Here is a 21,242-nt window from a genome sequence, read left to right as displayed (position 1 = left end):
CGCAAAAAACAAAAACGACAACAAAAAAACCCACAAATAGAATGTTCTCCAGCCTAAGGCTTAATGTGAATTTAGAATGTTACTACTGAAACACTTGGGCAGGGCCTATTACTCTCGAAATCTTACACCTTTATCCACAGACAAGAACCTTTAGTGCAAAGAATTCAGGTTGCCCAAGTCAAATTCTCTTAAAAGGGAAAAGTTAAAAAAAAAAAAAATCTCTGGGGAAGGTGGAGGAGGAGGATGCAGCTCTGGGCATGAGGAATCACTCGAGAGAGAAATATTAATACTTGGAAAGGAAGAAACAAATAGAGAACCTAAACAAACAAACAAAAATGCAGAAATACAATTTCGCATCAAATGAAGGGATTGTATCACACTTAATCACTAAACTCTCTTCCCCCCAGTGGCTGCCTCTGATCATTTTGAAAAAAGGATTCTTAGGGCCCGGCTCTGTGGTCTGGACAGAATCCAGGGGAGTGGGTCCCTCCACCCCGCCCGTACAGACACTCGCCCGGGCCGGGAAAGTATCGCGTTCACACTTCCTCAGGCTCCATTTCCCAGCTCCCCTGTCTTGCCCTTTGCGTCCGGCCGTCAGCGCCTCGCCCACCGCCGAGTCCAGTGCCCCGGCCCTCTACCCCCGTTCCCTGGCTGTCGGTCAGTCTCCATCCGTCCGTCAGTCCACGCCTGCGTTGCCGCGCTCACCCAGACGCCGCTGGTCCACCTCCGCCGCTCCGCGCCGCGCTCCCAACCGCGCTCTTTATCGCCGGGGCCGCGCACCACGTGCCCGCCCCGCCCCGGGGCCTTGGGGCTGTAGCGCCGCCCCGCGCCGCCTCGCGCTCCCAAAGCGTTAGGCAAAGGTGGAGCTCCCTCTTTTTGAGGGGGCCCCCCGAACGCCGGGGCCTGAATGAACATGGGCGCGCAGTCGCAGCTTCCTGATAGTTGCGAGCATCTGAACTTGCACTTGGGTGCCCGCAGCGCGTGCTCACCCGCGGCTCGGCTCAGCTGCAGCCCCCCTTCTTCTGCTAGGCCTTTCCTAGCACTTCCGCGTCCTGGGCTCCTTTCCGTCTTAACTTTTCTTCTGTCCAGGGCCCTGCAACAACAGGTATTTTGTGGTCCACTTGCAGGAACGTCAAGAGTTTATTTTCTAATATCAAGTGCTGTGTTAATCAGAAACACAGCCATAAACAAGTCCTCAGCTTTCTCTTGCTGATGTGAATTAACCTCAATTTTCCATAAACGGCAGTGGCTGATGCTTGTTTCATTTAGAAAAAAATGAATTTCTCAAAGTGCTTTCTGGTTTGCAAAGTGCTTTTATATCCATTAGGATAATTCTTTCATTGCACACAGCACCAGAAATTAATTCATTAATGAATTCATAAAACAGTTCTGTGTGGTGGGTACTATTTTTTTAATTCATATTTTACAGATGAGGAAGCATTCTCCCATTTTATAGATCAGAAACCGATGTTTAGACAGTTAAGTGATTTGCCAAAGGCCATAGAGCCAGTGAGTGGTTGAGCCGTAGTTTGATTTCAAGTAGTCTGGGAGCTGTTACTATTAACTGCTATTCTGTTATCCTGTAAAAAAGGAAGGAAGGAAGAAAGTCCTAGTGACACCTATTTGTTTTGTAGTGTTAAAAAGAATATTATATTCCAAGGGGACAATGTTAGTATTTTTTTTCAGTCACATTTTAATATATGCAAAATTAAGTATTTCAACACCCAAAAGATATAAGCCATTAGGGTTAATATTGTCAGCCAATAAGCCAGTATTCTGAATATATTTTATATAATATTTTATAAATAAATAACATGTTTATATAAATATATAAATGTTTATATATATTTGGTAGTACACAGCAGTTCCTTATTATAATGTGTTAGGATTTGCTAAGAAGCAGATGCTAAAATGGGAGTTGCTGTGCAGGAGATTTTTGGGGAGAGGGAGCAGGAAAAGGCGGGGAGAGCCTTTAGGTTGTCATAGAGGGCTGACACCCTTGGAAGGAGAGATGGAAAGAAAGAGGGGAGGGTAGAAAGAGTCTCATTAGAATGGGGGGCGGTGCACATCCCAGTATCCACTATCTGCCCTGAAGAAACTCACAGCCTCTACTGTGAATTGTGGGAAAGGCATTTATTTTAAAAAAATATATACAGACCTGTGCAAAGATGCTAAGAAACCCTGAGGGGAGACTCTCAGTGGGCTAGTTGAGTGGGTGTGTGTTTATGTGTAAGTGTGTGCATGATGAGCAAGAGAGTGTTTCAGGAAAGTCTTCCTGCGGGGGAGGTGACACCTGTCTTAGACAATTGAGTAGGCCTTAGAAGGGAGAGACAATAAAATCTCACTGCTGGCCTAAAGTCCTCTGACACTTTTCTGATGAGTGGCAAGGGCTCTGTGACATTTCATCTCTTGTTATCCAGTATTATTTAATCACCTTTATTAACTTTTCGTGCTTTTGTTTCCTGCCCCCTAACACCACTGTGATGGTGCTCCAAGCAGGCACTGGCTCCTATTACTTTGTTTTTCCCACAGTGCAGAGAGCACAGTGTCCGTCCACCTGCAGGCCAGGAGTGTGGGGTTTGGAGGCATTGACTCCCTTCAACTCTCCTTTGTTTTTTAAAAATATTGGGGTTCCACATCATATTTTGTTCACTACAACTCAGGTTTGAAACTCGGGGATGTAGAGGAAAGAGCTTGGGGGATCTAGAGCCCTGTAATTGATCAGATTGGCCACATGTTCCATCCTTGGAGCAGGATGCGGAGCCAGGCTCCTGGACTGAGGTAAAGGGTGGTTTCCCAGAAAGGTTGCCCTCACCTTCTTGGGAGGTTGCTGAAAGGTTCTAGAACCAATTTGAATGTATGCGTGTCAGGGAGGGGGTTTTCCCACACTGACAAGGAGCAGTTCCCTGACACCAGCTGGGTATCCTGTAATTTAACTCAGTTCTTACACTGTTAACCCAGAGCATCAGATTCCACAAGGGTTCAGTCCTGCCCTCCACTTCAGCTGCCACTTTAGAGCCAGGTTGTTACCTGTGCTTCTCACCAACTGGCTGTAAATCAGAGGTTCCCATGACCCCCTCCTTGGGTTGGATTAATTTGCTAGAGGGGCTCATAGAACTCAGAGAAACATTTTCCTTACTAAATCACCGCTTTATTATAAAAGCATACGACTCAGGCACAGCCAGATGGAAGAGATGCATAGGGCAAGGCATGGGGAAAGGTTGACGAGCTTCCATGCCTCCCCAGCTGACCACTCTCTGAGTGAAACCGAGCAGGGCCCTGTGGGCCTCCAGGGCACGGAGGCCTCTTTTTGTCCCCCATTTCTTTTTTTATTTTTATTTTTTATTTTTTTTTTGCGGTACGCGGGCCTCTCACTGTTGTGGCCTGTCCTGTTGTGGAGCACAGGCTCCGGACACGCAGGCTCAGCGGCCATGGCTCACGGGCCCAGCCGCTCCGCGGCATGTGGGATCTTCCCGGACTGGGGCACGAACCCGTGTCCCCTGCCTTGGCTGGCGGACTCTCAACCACTGCGCCACCAGGGAAGCCCTTGGCCGGGCTTCTTCGACAATATTCAAATAATTACAGAGGCAAGACTTCCTTTTGAAGGATGTTCAGCCTGCATTAGCTGTTCCCCACATGAACCTTAGGCCTTTGGGAAACACACAAGTGAGTCTATTCTACTTGTGACAATAGTCTGTAAGGTTCCCCAGAGATCTCAAAGAGAAATAAGCATGTCTTCCAAAGCATCCCGAAGCCCAGTAGCAGCTTATATTATGCGTAAGGTAAAAACTCACCACTAGATGGCAGTCTATCAGCAGAAATTGCTTTCTCTTTTAATGAATACTTTCTGGACTGAAAGTTTCTGGGAATATCAGTAAACAATAAAAATATTAGCTAATCTTTTCTTTCTCCCATTTCCCCATCCTCCTTTCCCCCAAATCTATGCAGATTACATCTTTAATTTTAAATGTTTTTAATCCTTGTTTCTCTCATTAATATAAAAAATAATGAGAAAAAAAAGATGTATAGAGACACAGAAACTAGACGTGGAAAATTCTGTTTCCCCACCCCACATACTAGCCCTTTGGGTTTTGACGATGAAGATGACTATAAGAAGAGGTATATTCAGTGGTCTTGACCTTTTGATATGTAGAGGATACTTAAAAATCTGGTTCAAGTCTGTAAGTATTTTCTCTCAGGGGAAAAAAAAAATTCTATGCTTCCTTTCAGCATTTGAGGTGAAGATGGAGCAATTAGGAGAAATACATTTTGGCTGTTTTATGAAAATTTATTATATGTACCTTTTGAATGAAAGGAAACTCCCTGGAAGGAATTCATTGAGGTAAGTGCAGTTCAAAATTTTTTACCCAAGGCTGGTTTGATTCTGGATAATATCTGAATTTAGGTGCTAATAGTTCAGGTTCAGGAAGGCTTAGGCCCCCTCTGTCAGCTGGTAGCAGAGACAGGAGCCCAGATGGCCTCTGGAGGGGGACTTGGGGAGGTTTTGCTGGTCCTGTCCCTCCTTATTCTTTCTATCCAAGCCGTCAGGGCATCATTATCCTGGTCCAGCACTCTCAGATTCCAGCTTTCAGTGGTATTTCCACTGTCCTCGTTGGTCAAGTTCTTCTGGGTCTACTGGAAAGCTCCCATAAGTTATTCCAAAGTGTTACTCTTTATTCCTGTGCCCCATTTCTCAGGTTAGGTACCTTAGTTATAGCTAAATTATGTTAGCTCTGAAAGTAATACATACAGTCTATATTTGGTCAGGCATGTAAAGGTGACCAAAGTAGGTAAAAAAAGCAAAACACAGAACCGTATTCAATTCTTCCATCTGTATTAAAAGAAGTAAAGGTAGGGCTTCCCTGGTGGCGCAGTGGTTGAGAGTCCGCCTGCCGATGCAGGGGACACGGGTTCGTGCCCCGGTCCGGGAAGATCCCACGTGCCGCGGAGCGGCTGGGCCCGTGAGCCATGGCCGCTGAGCCTGCGCGTCCGGAGCCGGTGCTCCGCAACGGGAAAGGCCACAACGGTGAGAGGCCCGTGTACCGCAAAAAAAAAAAAAAAAAAGAAGTAAAGGTGTTTGTAGGGATATACCTGTATATGCAAATAAGTTATCTAGAAGGATAACAGTGATGTTCAGAATACTTAACAACTGGTTCAGCACTGGCAGACAGGGATGGCTGCTGGCCTTCGAGCTGGAGGGATGCTGGAGACCCCCTAGTATCTAAGCTTTAACCCTTTAATGATTGATTGAAATTCTGGGCGGCCAGCACTCCACGGGCTCAAAACAGTGGCTATTTACCAACCTGAAGGGAAATATTTAAATATTTTAACCACCTGTGGATTATACTAGTGTATGCCAGCAGCTATCAACTGTTTCTCCTAGGAAAGGGGATTGAGGGAGGGAGGGACTTAATTTTCAACATGCCTTTTAGTACTGTTTGGAATTTTTGTTTGTTTCTTCTTTCCATTGAACCATGTACTTGTGGATAGAATTTCATTTTGTTCAGCTCAGAAGGTAGGTAAGTCTTTTCTTAGAATTTGGTTCTGGACATTTCTGTCTAGTCATCTGACTCCAGTCTGTCTACAGCCTCGGGGCCATCTTCATTAGTTCCATCTTGCGGGGAAACTCCTCCACCCAGAGCTTTGCATAAGCCCCTCTGCTTGCCTGGCGGAACTCCCACCCCCATCCCCAAAGCTGGTGTCTGAATCTCCTTTTGTTACTTTTCTTGGACCTGCTATCTCTCCACCTACCAGACCTCAGTCCCATTACTAACTAGTGTAGGTATCACTCTGCTTAATCTTGTGACCAGGAGATAAGCACTTTTTTGTGTTCATACAACTTGTGTGTGTGTAGAACCTGTGTTTAATGAAGTTTTGCCTATGCAGCAGCACTGCTGGTAATGATTGTTATCTTAGTGATGACTCACATTGCATTGGCTGTGCCTCCACCTGCCTGTGGAGTGGACACCCCTCCCTCCAGGTCTCCCCCAGTGTTCCTGGGAGGCATGTGGTACCTCTGTTGTGCTCCCTCCCATCGTTCCCTGGGAGACTTGCAGCTCCTTGTTGGTGTCCCCTGCCATGAAGCCATTGGGGGGCAGTGTCTCATCTCAGCCACTGTCACAGCCACTGTCAGCCAAAGTTGCTCTCTCCTGGGGCCTAAAGACATGGAGAGAAGCCCCTCCTCTTCCATTTTACCACCGTTTTTCACCCAGGTCCCAAAGCGGCATGACTTGTACCCAGTGTCTCACTGAGCCCCTTCCCTCTCTACCTGCAGGCTCTCCATCCACAGGCTCAGACATGAGTCTGCGGAGCTTAGGCAGGGAACCAAAGTTGGAGAGAAGATTTTTTTTCTTTCCCATGCCCCTTTCCGCACCCCAGGACTATTCCTTCCTATCCTTTCTCCACCCCCAAGGTGTCATAAAAGCATCTTCAAGCCAACCCTTCCCTTCAGTCTAATCAGCTCCTAACCAGGTCCACTGCTCCCTTAGATTTATCAGACAGAGTTGACTCTTAGTGGTGGGCACCACTGGGCTCAAGCTGACAGCCTGACCACACACATTCTATTCACACTTATCTCCCTGTGTGGTAGTTAACGGTTGGCCCCGTCAGACTGTGGGTTCCTCAAGTATGAGTTTCTAACTGTGTGGTAGTCAGCTTTGTCTCCCCGGCACCCAGGCCCTGCCTGTTTACACGGCAGACCTTGAAAAATACTTTTGAAAGAAAAATTGAACACAGTCATTTAGCACACATACCCAAAAGAAAACAGCTCATCTTTACCAAAGGGAGACTCAGGCAACCCACCCAAACGGAGGAAAGCTATTCTTAAAGGGTGTCCTCTAGCCTACAAAAGTAGCCCTTCAAAGCTCTTTAGGCTCCTTGCGTTCTCAGGTGGAGAAGAGCCAGGGTCAGAGCAGCACTTTCAGAGAGGCTTAAACTGATCTTTTTTTTCCGTTTTATTTTTTGCCTGCGCCCCGCAGCATGTGGGCTCTTAATTCCTCTACTGGACCGCTAGGGAAGTCCGAAACTGATCTTGTTTTAAGAGAATAACATGTTGAACAACTATTTGACTAGTTACATTTTATTGTGTACTTGCCAATCGAAAAAACAAAGACAAAAACAGGAAAGGGCACAGTATGGCAAAACATACTGATCAGAAGGGGAAAAGCAGATGATACACAGGGACAGAACATTTTATTTGTATCATTCCTAGTTCAGAGAAATAAGGTTAACTCAATGCTCCTTCCCCTACATGTTTATAGCGGGAGGTGAAAGTGACAGACTGAGGCATGGATTTGTTAATGCTGGGTATCAGGTGTTTCTTCGCTTATTATTTAGTTGAATAAGTCTGATGTCATGTGATAGACCACTAAGCATAAGCGATTCTTCAACCAAGAAAGAGAAAGAAATTGTGTAACTCTATGATTTGTTCTCTGAGAAGCAAAACCATGATTCACGGCAAAGGCAGACACTCTTCAACTGGTGTGTGAGACAAACAGAGGTATTCATTATGTTTATTATGATAATAATCATTCTTAACACTTCCTTCAAGGTGTAGCATTTGCAGAAATTGGAAAAAATAAGAATATTCCAGCAGGCTTACTGACACTCAGTGGTAATATCACAAATAATTACAGTCATTGAAATAATTTCAGAGATGAGAATGAGAGTTTCGTTTGAGAGAGAGAAAAAGAGAGAGAGAGAGATTTATTTAACAATCTGTTAACGATCCCGCAGCTCGTAAGAAGTCTCTCTAATTCCAAAGCATGACCTCTTTCCTCTACACGGCAATGCCTGCCCAATGGGAGAATGCTATCATGTAAAATCTTCAGATGGAAACCATCACGTGATCTTAAAAATGGTATTGTTTGGTGACATGTTTTGGTTTCCCTGTTCTATATACATAGAAAAACTCAGGTAGAGAGAAACGAAATGACTTGCTAGGTGATGAGGCAGTTGGACTGAAGGATAGTGACTGGAATGACCACGGTGCCAAGTGTTCTGTTCTCCAGCACCTTCTCTGTTTTCTACTCCATGTTCTAGATAACTCAGATGCTGGCTTAAAGCCCATTAGAAGATCAACCAGTCTCCCAACCCACCCACCAACCAGTAAACCAGCCAGCATTTGTCAAAGGCTCACTTTGTTGTTCTTGAAACAGTGTTTGTTTGGTGCTGTGGGAAATGCTGAAGCAAGACCAGACAGGGTCCCTGCCACCCTGGTGCTTGTAATCTACATGGAGAGACAAGACGAAGCTACATGACACAATTACAGAATCTGACAGAATATAATAAAGTGCTAAATTGTGTGGTGTAGGCAATTAGAGAACAAGACAGTATATAATAAAGTGCTAATTGTGTGGTACAGACAATAAGTATAATAGGAGTTCAGTGAAGGGATGGATGAGTGTGGGCTGTAGTCTTCAGGAAAGGCTTCTCATCATGTCAGGCTGCCGTGTTTATCCAGTGCATGATGGGAAACTGAATATGAAATAGAAGACGGATTAAGAGCAGAATAACTGTGCTGTACCAGGCATCTCCTCTCAGTCTGGGCGAGGACAGAAAGAGAAGGAGTTCTTTGACAGGTGGCATTCTCCATTAAAAAAAAAAAAATCAAATTGAGAAAGGCCTTATTTTCTTTATTCATTGTGTTACAGAAAATTTCCTCTGAAACTTATTTTAAATGGAATAATGTGTTATATACACTAGGACAGTTCAGTGTTTAAAGAAACTATGTTGTAAGTCCTTTTCATTAATGAAGAATACTTTTGCATAATAGATAATCACTTCCTAGTTTACACAGATTCCTTAAAGCAAGTAAATAGATACTCTTGAATACTACTGGGGGGACTGACAAACCTATCACAAGGCAATTTGGCAATGTGTACCTCAAATCTTGAAAATGTGCATACCTTCAGCTTGTCAATTTCACCTCTGGGAATTTATCCTAAGTAAGTAATCACAACCGACTGCAAGAATAACTTTTCTGCAAGGATAATTATCACAAAGTTGAGAGAAGCTGGGGATAACCTGAACGCCCTCAAATAAAGGACTGACGAAATAAATTAACACACATTTAGAAAATGGCATGTGTAATTACTAAAATACTGTAGAAAAATATTTAATATAGTGGAAAATATTTACAAAATGTGGGTAAGTGAAAAAAGCAAATTCTAAAACTTGTAGAGTATGATTTCTTTTTTTTTTTTTCTTTATGCGGACCTCTCACTGTTGTGGCCTCTCCCGCTGCGGAGCACAGGCTCCGGACGCGCAGGCTCAGCGGCCATGGCTCACGGGCCCAGCCACTCCGCGGCATGTGGGATCTTCCCGGACCGGGGCACGAGCCCATGTCCCCTGCATCGGCAGGCGGACTCAACCACTGTGCCACCGGGGAAACCCTGATTTCATTTTTGATAAAAATATGTTTTATGCAGAAAAACTTACCTGAGTGGTGAAGATATATGGAATTTCCACTTATTTATGCTTTTGTGTAATTTCCAAATGTTTCCCAAGCTACACGGTTTGCTCTGTAGTAAGACATGTATTAAAATCCCATGGTCCTCTGATTTGGTTTGTTTGGAGAGTTTGAGTAGTCATACTCTGGACTGTCATCCGGTGAGTTTTCTTAGAGTGGGGCAGGCCTATCCTATAGGGATTCCTACAGACCTAGCAGCCGGAAGTGGAAGTGGAGGTGGTTGGAACTGAAGAACCCATGCAACAGAGGAGTTCCGGGCTAAGAGACAAGCATCAGAAGCACTGTTCCATTCTCCTTTGAATTAGAAACAATTCCTATTTAGCAGAATATACACCTTATTTCTTGAACTCACATCAGGTAGGAGATGTTTTAGAGGTACGCACATTATTTAAGGCTCACACAACATGAGGTTTTAATAGCAAAGCCTTTCAGAGGCGGGGCAGAAAGCCCAGGACACGAATCAATTTTTAAGATGTCTGGAATACTAAAAAAAAAAAAAAAGCACCGAAACAGAGTTTGAGAAGTTGTATTTTAAATGTTTATCTTGAACACAAGAACAGAAAGTAAAACTTCATTTGGAGATTAGGTCAGAAGCCTAAACTTGAGATCTTTGGTGAATGTGGGCTCAAAGACAAATCAGGCACTGCCTTGAAACCCACATGAGGATGTGGAATCACTGAACAAGAAAACCAATGTCTGGAAAGGATTTTGGAATTTTTGGTCCATGGGATTTTCCATGTCTAAAGTGAAAACAAAATACTCTTTTTCTATTCTAAGGACTTGATTTGGAACTATTTTGAAAGGGGCCTTTCTCTGAAACATTTCAATACAAAAGTTCTTTATTTTCTCATCCTATGACTCAGTGTCTTACATTTTTTTAGGTTTTGACTAAGGTCTTCAAATATATTTGTTTGAACCCCTTTTCATTAGTAATTTTCTATTTTTACCTCACCATCTAGCTTCTCATCTTCAGTTGGCCCAGTGAAAATAAAACACAGCAAAGTCAGAATTTTACTTCCTTTTTTATGCTTCCCAAATATAGAGGAAATCCTTGGATACCCAGGTTTGGGGGAAGTCAAATCTTAGCTAAAACTGGGGCATGTCTGCCTCCCTTTTGAAGAATCCATCCTATAGGAAAAATTCTGTGGGCAGCATCCCTGGAGTACAGGTGAGGACTTGTCCCTGCACACTCCCTTGTCTTCCCATTACTTGGGGTTAATTAACCCTCTGTGCTCCAGGCTTTCCATTGGGTGGCATTACACAGTGCTCAGCTGGAGGATGAGTGGCATATAGCAAGTAATTAAAGCATTTCTGACAAATGGCAGACAGCTGACATGGACAAGCCTTCTCTCCCACTACCTGTATGTAGAAGGCTGGATAAAACATGGCAGCAATTGAAAAGATATACAAGCAGTATTCAAAAAGTAAGGGAAATAGTCTAGTTCTCAGTATGAAAAAGGAACTCAGAACCCGTGTGATAACTGTAGCTAAATGTTGCTGGACCTGAATGTGGGTCCGAGAATCTGGGGGCTGGGGTGTTGAGGCCCATGCAGAGACAGGATATGTGGCCTCAGGCCAGGTTTAGGCAGGGCACTGTGACTAAGCTTGTCAGATTTAGCAAATGAAAATACAGAATGCCAGTTACAGTTGAGTTACACGTAAAAAAATGAATATTTTTTTTTAGCATAAGTATGTCCCAAAAGTTGAATGGTGCATATGTAAAGTAAAAGATATTTACCTGAAATTCAAATTTAACTGAGTATCCTGCCTAGAAATTGTCATACTGAGTGAAGTAAGTCAGACAGAGAAAGTCAAATATCGTATGAGATCGCTAATACGCAGAATCTAAAAAAAAATGGTACAAATGAACTTATTTACAAAACAGACTCACAGACTTAGAGAAAGAACTTACCGGTTACCAGAGGGGAAGAGTGCGGGGGAGGGATAGTTAGGGAGTTTGGGATTGACAGGTACACACTGCTATATTTAAAACGGATAACCAACAAGGACCTAATCTATAGCACAGGGAACTCTACTCAATATTATGCAACAACCTAAATGGGAAAAGAATTTGAAAAAGAGCAGACACATGTATATGTATAACTGAATCACTTTACTGTACACCTGAAACTAACACAAGGTTGTTAATCAACTATACTCCAATATAAAATAAAAAGTGAAAAAAAATAACTGAGTGTACAGTATTTTGTCTGACAACCCTGTGACAGAGTTCTGTCAATAAATCCTGGAGTCTATGCAAGGTGCCTCATCCGTGAAGGAGGGACTAGAGAAAACATTGACCACTGTTGTGAAGAAGCAGGAAGCTTGTAGTTACTCTCGTGGGTGGGGCCATGGGTGGGAAAATGTAAATGCCTCCCAGGCCTTACCATGAATAAACATAGAATTTAAATTTATACAACCTAAGGGACGTAGAAATGTCAACCTGAGAAATTACCATAAAAACTGGTCCAGAGCCCTCAGAATTTCACCAGAAACAAACTAATGTGTTGGGGGTATTTCTTCAACTTAAACACACAGGGATCCATTAGGATAAACAGCCCTGCTGAAGGTGAAGTCTTAATAAAAAATGACATACCAAATGAAATGAATCACCCTGAAGGGCACCCCGAAGATAAACAGGAAAATTAGCAACTTAAGAATTGAGCTAACTTTGAAAAATTGTGAAATAGGTTTCTTTTAAATGCCAGAGACATAAAGGAAAGAATAGAATGAAAGAATAGTTTATTATGAAGAAAAGAATAGGTTTGTTTGAAAAAGAACCAAATGGAAAGTACAGAAATTAAAAATGTACTTGTTGACATTAGAAACTCAAAGGGACATGTTACATAGCACATTAGACACCTGAAGAGAACAAGTGAACTGGAAGAAAGAACTAAGGCAGTCACCCCGAATGAAACACAGAGAAATAATGAGGCAGAAAAATACGAACGTGAACAGCAGGATTGGAGGTTAGAATGAGAAGGTGATGCATCACAACATTGTAAATCAACTATACTTCAATAAAATTTTAAAAAAGAAGGTGATGCATGCATGGACACACACGCACACACGGAAGACATAAGGAAAGGGGAGGGTGGAGAGAACACAGGTACAATTGTTGAGACATAATAGAAGTTGCTTTTAAAAAAGACATCCTAAAACACAAATAGAAACTTATTTCTCTCCCATAAAATATGTCAAGGACTGGTAAAGTGGCTCTGCTATTTTCAATCTGTGGCTTCTATTTCAGGATCCCACATGGCTTCTTTAGCCTTGGCCCTCAGGTCTGTATCCTAGGCAGGGGTCGTGGTGGTGGGTGAGTTTGCCGGGAAGGGAGAAGGGGCATGCATGCCCATTTCCTTAAAAGCACTGTCCAGAAAATACACACATCACTTTATCAGAAAGCCATTAGGGAGGCAGGGAGAGGTTCTATCCATATCCACCCTTTTTGTTGATGAAAAATAATGTTCAACCTAGAAATCTATATCCAACTGAATTATCATTCGAGAATGAGGGAAAATATTGGCATTTAATGATAAATAATTTTAAAACTAGACTCTTGCTAAAGAACTACCAAAACATATACTTTGGTAAGATGGGCATTGGATATAGAAGGAAGGTGTGGGATACAAGAAACAATAATAGCTTCCCTGTATGCCTTGAACTCAACTGCACTTAAAAATTCATCTTGAAATGTATAAAGCAAAAATATGACGGAATTATGAAGATGAGAGGTACCTTGTAAAACACATCAGATCAGAAGATTTGGGTTGTGACCTCTGCTTTTACACTTTATTTTTCAGAACTTCAGGTTAGAACTAGGTATTTCTATAATTTATTCTAACTTTAAAAAACAACAGTAACTCTGGTTCATCAGTTTTACGTCCTTGTGCTGTAACTTTTCTGGTTTACAATGTGGGTTTTGGATTATGACAATCCTGGTTCAAATCTTTGCTCTGTCGCTGATTAACTTTGTGATCTTGAGCAGTTTAACCTCTTAAAGCCTCAGTTTCCACATCTGAGAAATAGAAAAATAATTTTTCTTGTGTTAGAGTTCTCTAAGCAGTAGAAGCTGACTCTTGCTGAATAAGTGGAAAAGCATTTTATTTAAAAAATATTGGATGAATAATAGAAGAGTTGAGTGGACTGTAAAATTGGCTTGAAGGTAAGCCTGGTGGAACAATGCCACAAACCAAGCCACAGATCTAATGGAAAATTGCTGCTGCTCCACAGCTGCTACTTCTGCATCAGAAAATCACCATCACAGTCCCTGGGAAATAGCCACCACTGCTGCTGCCACCATGAAAAACCAGACAACTCTGCCTCGCCCTCACCAGCGAAGATGCAAAGATGGAATGTCCATGCAGAACTTCTTTCCTTGTTGCTTACTTCTGAATCAAAATCTTATGATGGCATCCCCGATTGGCAGTAACTAAAGCATGTGCCTGAATCATAGCTGCAAGGGAGGCAGGAAATTTGCATTCTGACTTCTTTTTTTAAAATTTTTAAAATTTATGTATTTATTTGACTGCACCAGGTCTTAGTTGTGGCATGTGGGATCCTTGTTGTGGCATGTGGTATCTTTAGTTGCGGCATGCAAACTCTTAGTTGTGGCATGTGAGATCCAGTTCCCTGACCAGGGATCGAACCCAGGCACCCTGCATTGGGAGCGGGGAGTCTTAGCCACTGGACCACTAGGGAAGTCCCACATTCTGTTGGAGTGATGATGACTCAGAATTTGGATATTTCCCCAAATATAGGAAGGAGACTCAAAAGATGATAGGCTGTCGTAAATAGGATAGATGCCCACGATCATCATCATATTTACTGTCCTGAATTTGAACTCCCTCATATGTTTGGGGAATTTACCTTTTTGTAAGTCTTGCTAGGTGGAAGATCTTCACCTACAGCAGAAGCCAAAAAAAGACCAGATACTGGTTTGCTTGAAATTTTGACATGAGACTTAAGCTCTTGTCCTATGCTTTGTGACTGTAAGAGTGACGCAGAGAAGCAGGGGCAGTTTGGTAGTGTCAGGGAGAAAGAAATTTTCCTCTATCCTTCTAGGTTCTTCTGGCTGGTCTAAAAAATCAAATTGACAGGAGATTAACAGGAGACAATCAAACAGAAGTTTAATAACATGTATACATGGAAGAGACCCAGGAAAACTCAATAACTCGCCAAAATGGCCAAAGCCCTCATCTTAAATACCATCTTTAGCTAAAGACAAAAGAGGATGTTGGGGGTAGTGGTTTGGACCTACAAAGGGGAGGAAGGCAATATACATGGAGATGGAAAAGCAAATGTTTGGGACTTCCCTGGTGGCACAGTGGTTAAAACTCCATGCTCCCAATGCAGGGGGCCTGTGTTCGAGCCCTGGTCAGGGAACTAGATCCCACATGCATGCGGCAACTAAGAGTTCGCATGTCACAACCAAGGAGCTGGTGAGCTGCAGCTAAGGAGCCCTCATGCTGCAACTAAGACCCAGTGTGACCAAATAAATAAATAAATAAATAAAAATATGTAAAAAAAAAAAAGAAAAGCAAATGTTTGATAAATAAATGTTTGCTTGGCCATGCAGAGACAATGGGATAAAGAGAGGAATTTGTATGAACAGAATTTCCCAGGTTCCTCCCTAGTTCATACTATAGGTGTCTATGGTGATAACTCCTTACTGGAACAGGTCCTCTGTCTACTTCCCTTTAGGCAGTTAGGGGGAAGGTCAGTGGTTCTTCCTGAGTCTTTTGGGCTTCAAAAATAATCAGCCTAAATTAATCTTCATGCCAAAGAGACACAATTTGGGGTGGCAAATTTTGCTCCCCTACAGTAGTCATTCTAGTGGCAGAGTGTTGATGGCTATGACAGTGAGTGTCCAATAGCCAGTAGCAGTAATGACAATAGGGTACAGAGTCCACAGCTCTTATGATCATGAAGAACATCTTTTTCCTCATCTGAAAATGGGTACACCTTACTTTAGAGGGTGCATGTAAGAATTCATTGAAAAAATTGCATGTGAGAAAGGCCTCTAAAAGCATCAAGGGCCTTCCTTATACATGCAAGGCATTATTCTCTTCCCCTGTCACAACCTTGGGAACATAGCATAAAGTTTGGAGTTGTAGCAGAAAAGGAACAATCTATTTAAACTTTAAGAGAACAGATAAAACATGTAAGAGAAAACAAAGACTGTTCATTTATTTGGCCGTTATGTTTTGAAAGGTTATAAATGCAACACCACATAATTTGTTAACTGGAATAAATAACAGATCACCTATTTTGAAAAGCTGGCTACTCCATCATTATATTATACTCAATGTGCAATTGAGATGTTTGAATTCCAGCTGTAATATGTCTTTTGAGTATATTCGTTTGAAACGCCAGATAAGGCTGATTCAAAATTCTCTGGCATATTACAGTTACCTCTCAGTTAAAAAAAACTCAAGACATCTCATTGTCAGAGTCTCATGTGATAAGAATGTACAGTTGATACAGCAGGGGTTTTCATTTTGTTTTGTTTTTCAGTCCTCATTGTGTGGCGTCCCTGTCTAATATTTGTGTGTGTGGTTGCAGTTTTCTTTTCGTAGCATTTGGAGTGGAGAGTGATAGCTGGGGGAATCTTGAGTCCTCCAGTCAGTGGTGTGCTGATCAGCCAACTTTTGGAGAGAAAAAAAGCCCAACAACTAATTTATAGCATTTGTCAACTGCCAGGGTTAAATACATCCACCATGGCTAATTTCAGGTTACCAACGTGGTGTCACAAAACACGAATTTGGGAAGAGATGTGCAAGATAAGTTCTTGTTAACAAGAGGCAGACAGCTCCCAATGCACTCTCCTGGCAGTTAGCATCTTAAATGTTTGCTCTTAAGGTAAAAAAACTTCATAGGCCATAAATCATACCATATAGTTTCATATATTTCAAAGCTATACTAGCCAAAAAAGGGGATTCCTAATAAAAAGTTTTATCCCAAGATAAACCCTTTAAAAGCTTTAAGCCTCTTGTCCCTCTAAACTTTTTTAAAAGTTGCTAATTTAAGTAAAACGGAGGCAAAGACATCTCTTTGGACCCTAGAGTGGTGAAGGGGTTTCTGTTCAGGGTGGGAGCCCTTCCCATGAGTTTCTGTGTGAAGGGGCCTTTTCCAACGATATTGAATCATTTCTTACGTTTATCCAGCACTTTGCAGTTTTCTTCATTTGATTCTCCATTTTGAAGAGGAGAAAGTTTGCTCACGCAATGGAAGAATGGAGATTTGATTCTTTTCAAATCTGGTGCTTTCCCAGCTGCTCCACACGGCCATCCCAAGATGGCCAGAAACTTCCCCGGTTGCTCTCTTGACATCCAACTCAGACAGGATGTTTTCTGTTCAACTGCCCGGAAACGTATTTCCTCACCCCCTTCTCACTTTCATAGGAGGAAATTCCCTTGGCCTTCGATGGGCTTGCTATTTTCTGTGTCTCCTTGGATCACATTCCTGCCAAGATCCTGGCCACTTGCAGAGTGTCTGTGACTAGCCACTCCCAGATTGTCTGTGACTAGCCACTCCCACATCTCCACTGGGGACTGCGACTGGTCCCATGTCCCAGCAACGCCGTAGGGATGCAGTGCTTGAGAGCTTCCCGAGGAAACTTTAAGCCTCATCTCTAGAGAGAGCGTGCTAGGCTGAGTCATTCTGCTGTCTCAGTAATAACATTAATCCACCATTATTAATGGTGCTGAGAATGAATTTTTATGATACCAGTGATTATCATACAAACTCAAAACCGTACCTCATTTGACTTTCCAAGCACCCTGAGAAACAGCAGTCCTTCAACAGTTTCATGCAAGGAGGGGAAAATAATGACTGCATAGGAAGCCTGAAAAGCTTAAATAGCATTTAACTAATGCATTCATATGTTAACCAGATATTTATTGTACATCTCTCACGTTCATGGCTCTGTTGAAAGTCCTGAAGACTTTCAGGGTCAAATGATGGCGTTTGTATTCCTCACGTTTTTGCAGAGTGGCAAGGCAGACATATGCATTGGCAGTTGTAATTGAAGGTGATAGATACTACGGTAGAGAAAAGTGCAAGCATGGAGGAGGAGGTGTGTTACTTTGCCCAGGGGAATGAAAGAACCTTCACAAGAGTTCCAAGCTGGAGCTAGGATTTGAAGAACAAGAATGACACCAATTATGTAGTGCTTACTATTTTCCATGAACTGTCCTGTTCTAAGCATTTGCCATATATTAACCTATTTAATTTTCCAAAAGCCCTTACAAGGTTGGTATGATTATCATCCCCATAGGAACCTGAGAAATAGAGAAGTTAAATAACATGTTCAGTGTCACCTACCTAGGGAGCTGTGGAGCTGGGATTTGTAAATTTATTTATTTAGTTTATTTATTTTTGGCGGTGTTGGGTCTTCGTTGCTGCGCGTGGGCTTTCTCTAGTTGTGGTGAGTGGGGGCTACTCTTTGTTGCGGTGCCCAGGCTTCTCACTGCGGTGGCTTTTCTTGTTGCGGAGCATGGGTTCTAGGAGCATAGGCTTCAGTAGTTGTGGCTCGCGGGCTACAGAGCACAGGCTCTGTAATTGTGGCGCGCGGGCTTAGTTGCTCCGTGGCATGTGGGATCTTCCTGGATCAGGGCTTGAACCCCTTGTCCCCTGCATTGGCAGGCAGATTCCTAAGCACTGCGCCACCAGGGAAGCCCTGGAGCTGGAATTTGAACACATGCTGTTAACCCCTGATTTGCTGGGATTATGGGGGTGAGTGGGGAAGGAGGGTGTGTGGAGGACATTCCAGGCTGAGGGAACAGCATGGGCAATGAATGGCCCAGACACGTGAGAGAACATCCCATGATTTTGTTTTGGGTTTCGGTGGGAAAGCAACACAGGGCCATTGATCATACATGCATCATTTTTCGTTCATCACAGAGGTTTTTCCAGAGGATATTAGGAAAGGAATTTGTCAACACCATTTCTCAAAATCCGAATGTTTTTTATATGGCTGCTGCCCAGCTGTTCACCCTGCTGAGTTGTTGGCTGAGGGTTCTAAATACATCCCCAGGAGAAAGATACAAATGTCTTGATTTCCCATTATTCTTGAAATTGATTTATTCTAATGCTACTTGAGGCTAAAATTGCAAGCTTTATTCCCACGGAAGATAGCATTTCTGGGAGAAAATTACTGGGGACAACCGGGAAGTATATTCCTGATCATGGCTGAAGTTCTTGCCAGGGTCGGCTGTCGGTCACCAGTGACACTGTGTGTCCCACGCAGTATCTCACCGTCACCTCAGGATAGATGACAAGCACCGAATGTGCGTGCTTTGGTAGCAACACTAAACGTAGCAGTATTTGGCCTAGAACAGCCCTGAATGGAGGATAATCTGGCCAATTCCATACTTCTTGGGTAATTTTCTGTTCTTAATACACTGGAGGGTAGGTCATTCATTCATTCATTCATTCACTCAGCCTTTTCCAAGTGCCTACTATAGTAAAGGCTAGTAGGAATGGTTATCATTGAATAGAACTGACCATGCGACAGGCACTGTGCTAAGCACCTTAACACTGTTATCACATTTAATCCTCACAGTAATCCCACGAAGTAAGAACATTATTATCCCCCCATGAGGAAACAGAGGGATTAGGAAACCCGCTCCACGTCACATACTGGGTTGGCAGAGCTTGATTTCCATCCCAGACAGTCTTAGTCGAAAACCTGCCGTGCCGTGTCATCTCCTTCTGTCTGAGGTTACGTCGTAAGCCTGGTTAGGGATGCAAACAACAAACTGTAATCAAGTCGGAATGAGACAGGTATAGAGCACCGGCTCTCAGCCTTTTGCCCACTGAAACATACGCCAGCTAATGTGCACGCGTGAGATGCATTCTCTGGGACAGCACCGGCATTCTGCATCATCTCCCCCTCACCACCCCAGAACCCTTTTACTCCACCTTCTTGCTCCAGGAAAGCATATTAGAATGCACATGAGTAAGAGTGGCATTATTATAGAAATGACATTGAATCGGAGCTAATTACAAAGGTGATAAATCCTTTGCACTTTTTCGTGTAAGAAGATAGTGGGTATAAATCTCTGGACACAAATAAAGCTATTCAAGAAATACGACATTTCTTTTGTTTCCATAAATCAACTTAATTTTGACTCTGGACACCCAACCTCTTGGACTGACAGAAAATTTCATTCTGGGCTAACCTCTCTCACTTCCCACGAGTGTGTCAAGGTTCTGAGGTCTTATGCAGGGCCAACAGATTGCGTTGGACGGTTCTCTATACTGGTTCCATTGAGACTACTGCTGTCTTGAACCCACAGGACCCCTTTGGCTCTTGGGACCCTGAAACCCATGAGGCATCTGGGAGCCTTGTGTGAGAACACAGCCTCCCAGCTTCCCCGAGGCTTCACATGGCCTTTTTCTCCAAGGTCCTTAGATCTGTCTCTCTTCCCCCTAACCCAGGGCTATTTCTTTTTTCTTTTTCTTGATTTAGGCCGTGCCGTGCGGCATGTGGGATCTTAGTTCCCTGACCAGGGATCAAACCTATGCCCCCTGCATTGGAAGTGCAGAGTCTTAACCACTGGACCACCAGGGAAGCCCCTGTTTCTTTTTCTTGGAGGGAAATCCCCTCCCCAGTTTCCCTCTGAGACTTTTATTCTTTCATCAAACTCTATTCTCCTCAATGGGTTTTGCTATTTGGGAGGAAAGGAAAGCTGGGAAGCTAAATATCTTTTCTGTTTTCTATTTTGCTGCTAACCTCTTGTAAGGCAAGTAAGCTAGAATCTGCTTGAATTAGAGGGGGAAAATAGTAATTCCAAGAATAATGGAATTATTGGTCAGTAGAGTGGAATTTACCACTCCAATGGTAAATTTACCATTCTAAGATTACTGGAAAAAGTTCTCTTTCACTTCTTTTTCTCCTTCTCCTCCTCTCCTCTTTCTTCTTTACAAAATGTAAATAAGTTTATTTTCAATTATGAAGGATGCCATTGAGCAAATTAAGAGTAAAGATTACTACAGTTTGGCGTGTGTTCTTCAGACCTTTTTAAAAAATAATTAATTAATTGGCTGCATTGGGTCTTCGTTGCTGCGCGGGCTTTCTCTAGTTGCGGCGAGCGGGGGCTACTCTTTGTTGTGGTGCGCGGGCTTCTTATTGTCGTGGCTTCTCTTGTTGCGGAGCACGGGCTCTAGGCACACAGGCTTCAGTAGTTGTGGCACGTGTGCTCGATAGTTGTGGCACGTGGGCTCTAGAGCGCAGGCTCAGTAGTTGTGGTGTACGGGCTTAGTTGCTCCGTGGCATGTGGGATCTTCCCGGACCAGGGCTCGAACCTGTGTCTCCTGCATTGGCAGGCGGATTCTTAACCACTGCACCACCAGGGAAGCCCAGCATTTTTTTTTTTTTTTTACTATGCATACATTCAACAATAGTTAAGAGATATTTATTGAGTTCTTACTATGCCTTGTAAGCTTGGATATGGAGGCTGGATTTTATATGAAGTATCAACCCATTGGAGAGTTTGAAGGGCAGTCACCTAGTCTATAAAAGTTTTAAAGATCACACTGGCTGTCCCATGAAGGGTGGATTTTGAGGACAAGAGACTGTCATAGAGTCCAGATAAGAGATGATAGTGCCTGGGGTAGGGTTGGAGTCATGGAGGTGGAGAAATGAGTGGGGATTCTGGATCTGGTTGGGAGGGTGAGTGAGCAGGACCAGCTGGGGACTGGATATGGAGGGAAAGGGCAGTGAAGAATTGAAGATGATATCTAGGTTTGGGGCTTGAGCAGCTGTGTG

General features: G+C 43.1%; 1 protein-coding gene and 1 long non-coding RNA gene across 5 annotated transcripts in view; one reads left to right on the top strand and one right to left on the bottom strand.

Annotated features, from left to right (window-relative positions):
* The window catches only part of NPL (N-acetylneuraminate pyruvate lyase), a 37,377-nt gene extending 36,572 nt beyond the window's left edge, over positions 1 to 805 (bottom strand). For 3 of the 4 annotated variants that reach the window (XM_067728860.1, XM_067728862.1, XM_067728863.1), the window contains exon 1: positions 706 to 775. The gene's annotated coding sequence lies outside the window, so the exon portion shown is untranslated. Of the gene's footprint in view, positions 1 to 705 lie in introns of all 4 variants that reach the window. The other variant, XM_067728861.1, reaches the window with a different exon arrangement.
* A 5-nt stretch (positions 806 to 810) lies between these two features.
* The window catches only part of LOC137219785 (uncharacterized), a 30,995-nt gene continuing 10,563 nt past the window's right edge, over positions 811 to 21,242 (top strand). Inside the window, exons 1-2 of the long non-coding RNA XR_010941244.1 lie at positions 811 to 1,105; positions 4,231 to 4,342. This is a non-coding gene — a long non-coding RNA (uncharacterized lncRNA). The remainder of the gene's footprint in view (positions 1,106 to 4,230; positions 4,343 to 21,242) is intronic.

This window comes from Pseudorca crassidens, chromosome 2, assembly GCF_039906515.1.
Source record: "Pseudorca crassidens isolate mPseCra1 chromosome 2, mPseCra1.hap1, whole genome shotgun sequence".
Lineage (NCBI taxonomy): Eukaryota > Metazoa > Chordata > Mammalia > Artiodactyla > Delphinidae > Pseudorca > Pseudorca crassidens.
This window is presented reverse-complemented; position numbering and strand designations above follow the sequence as displayed.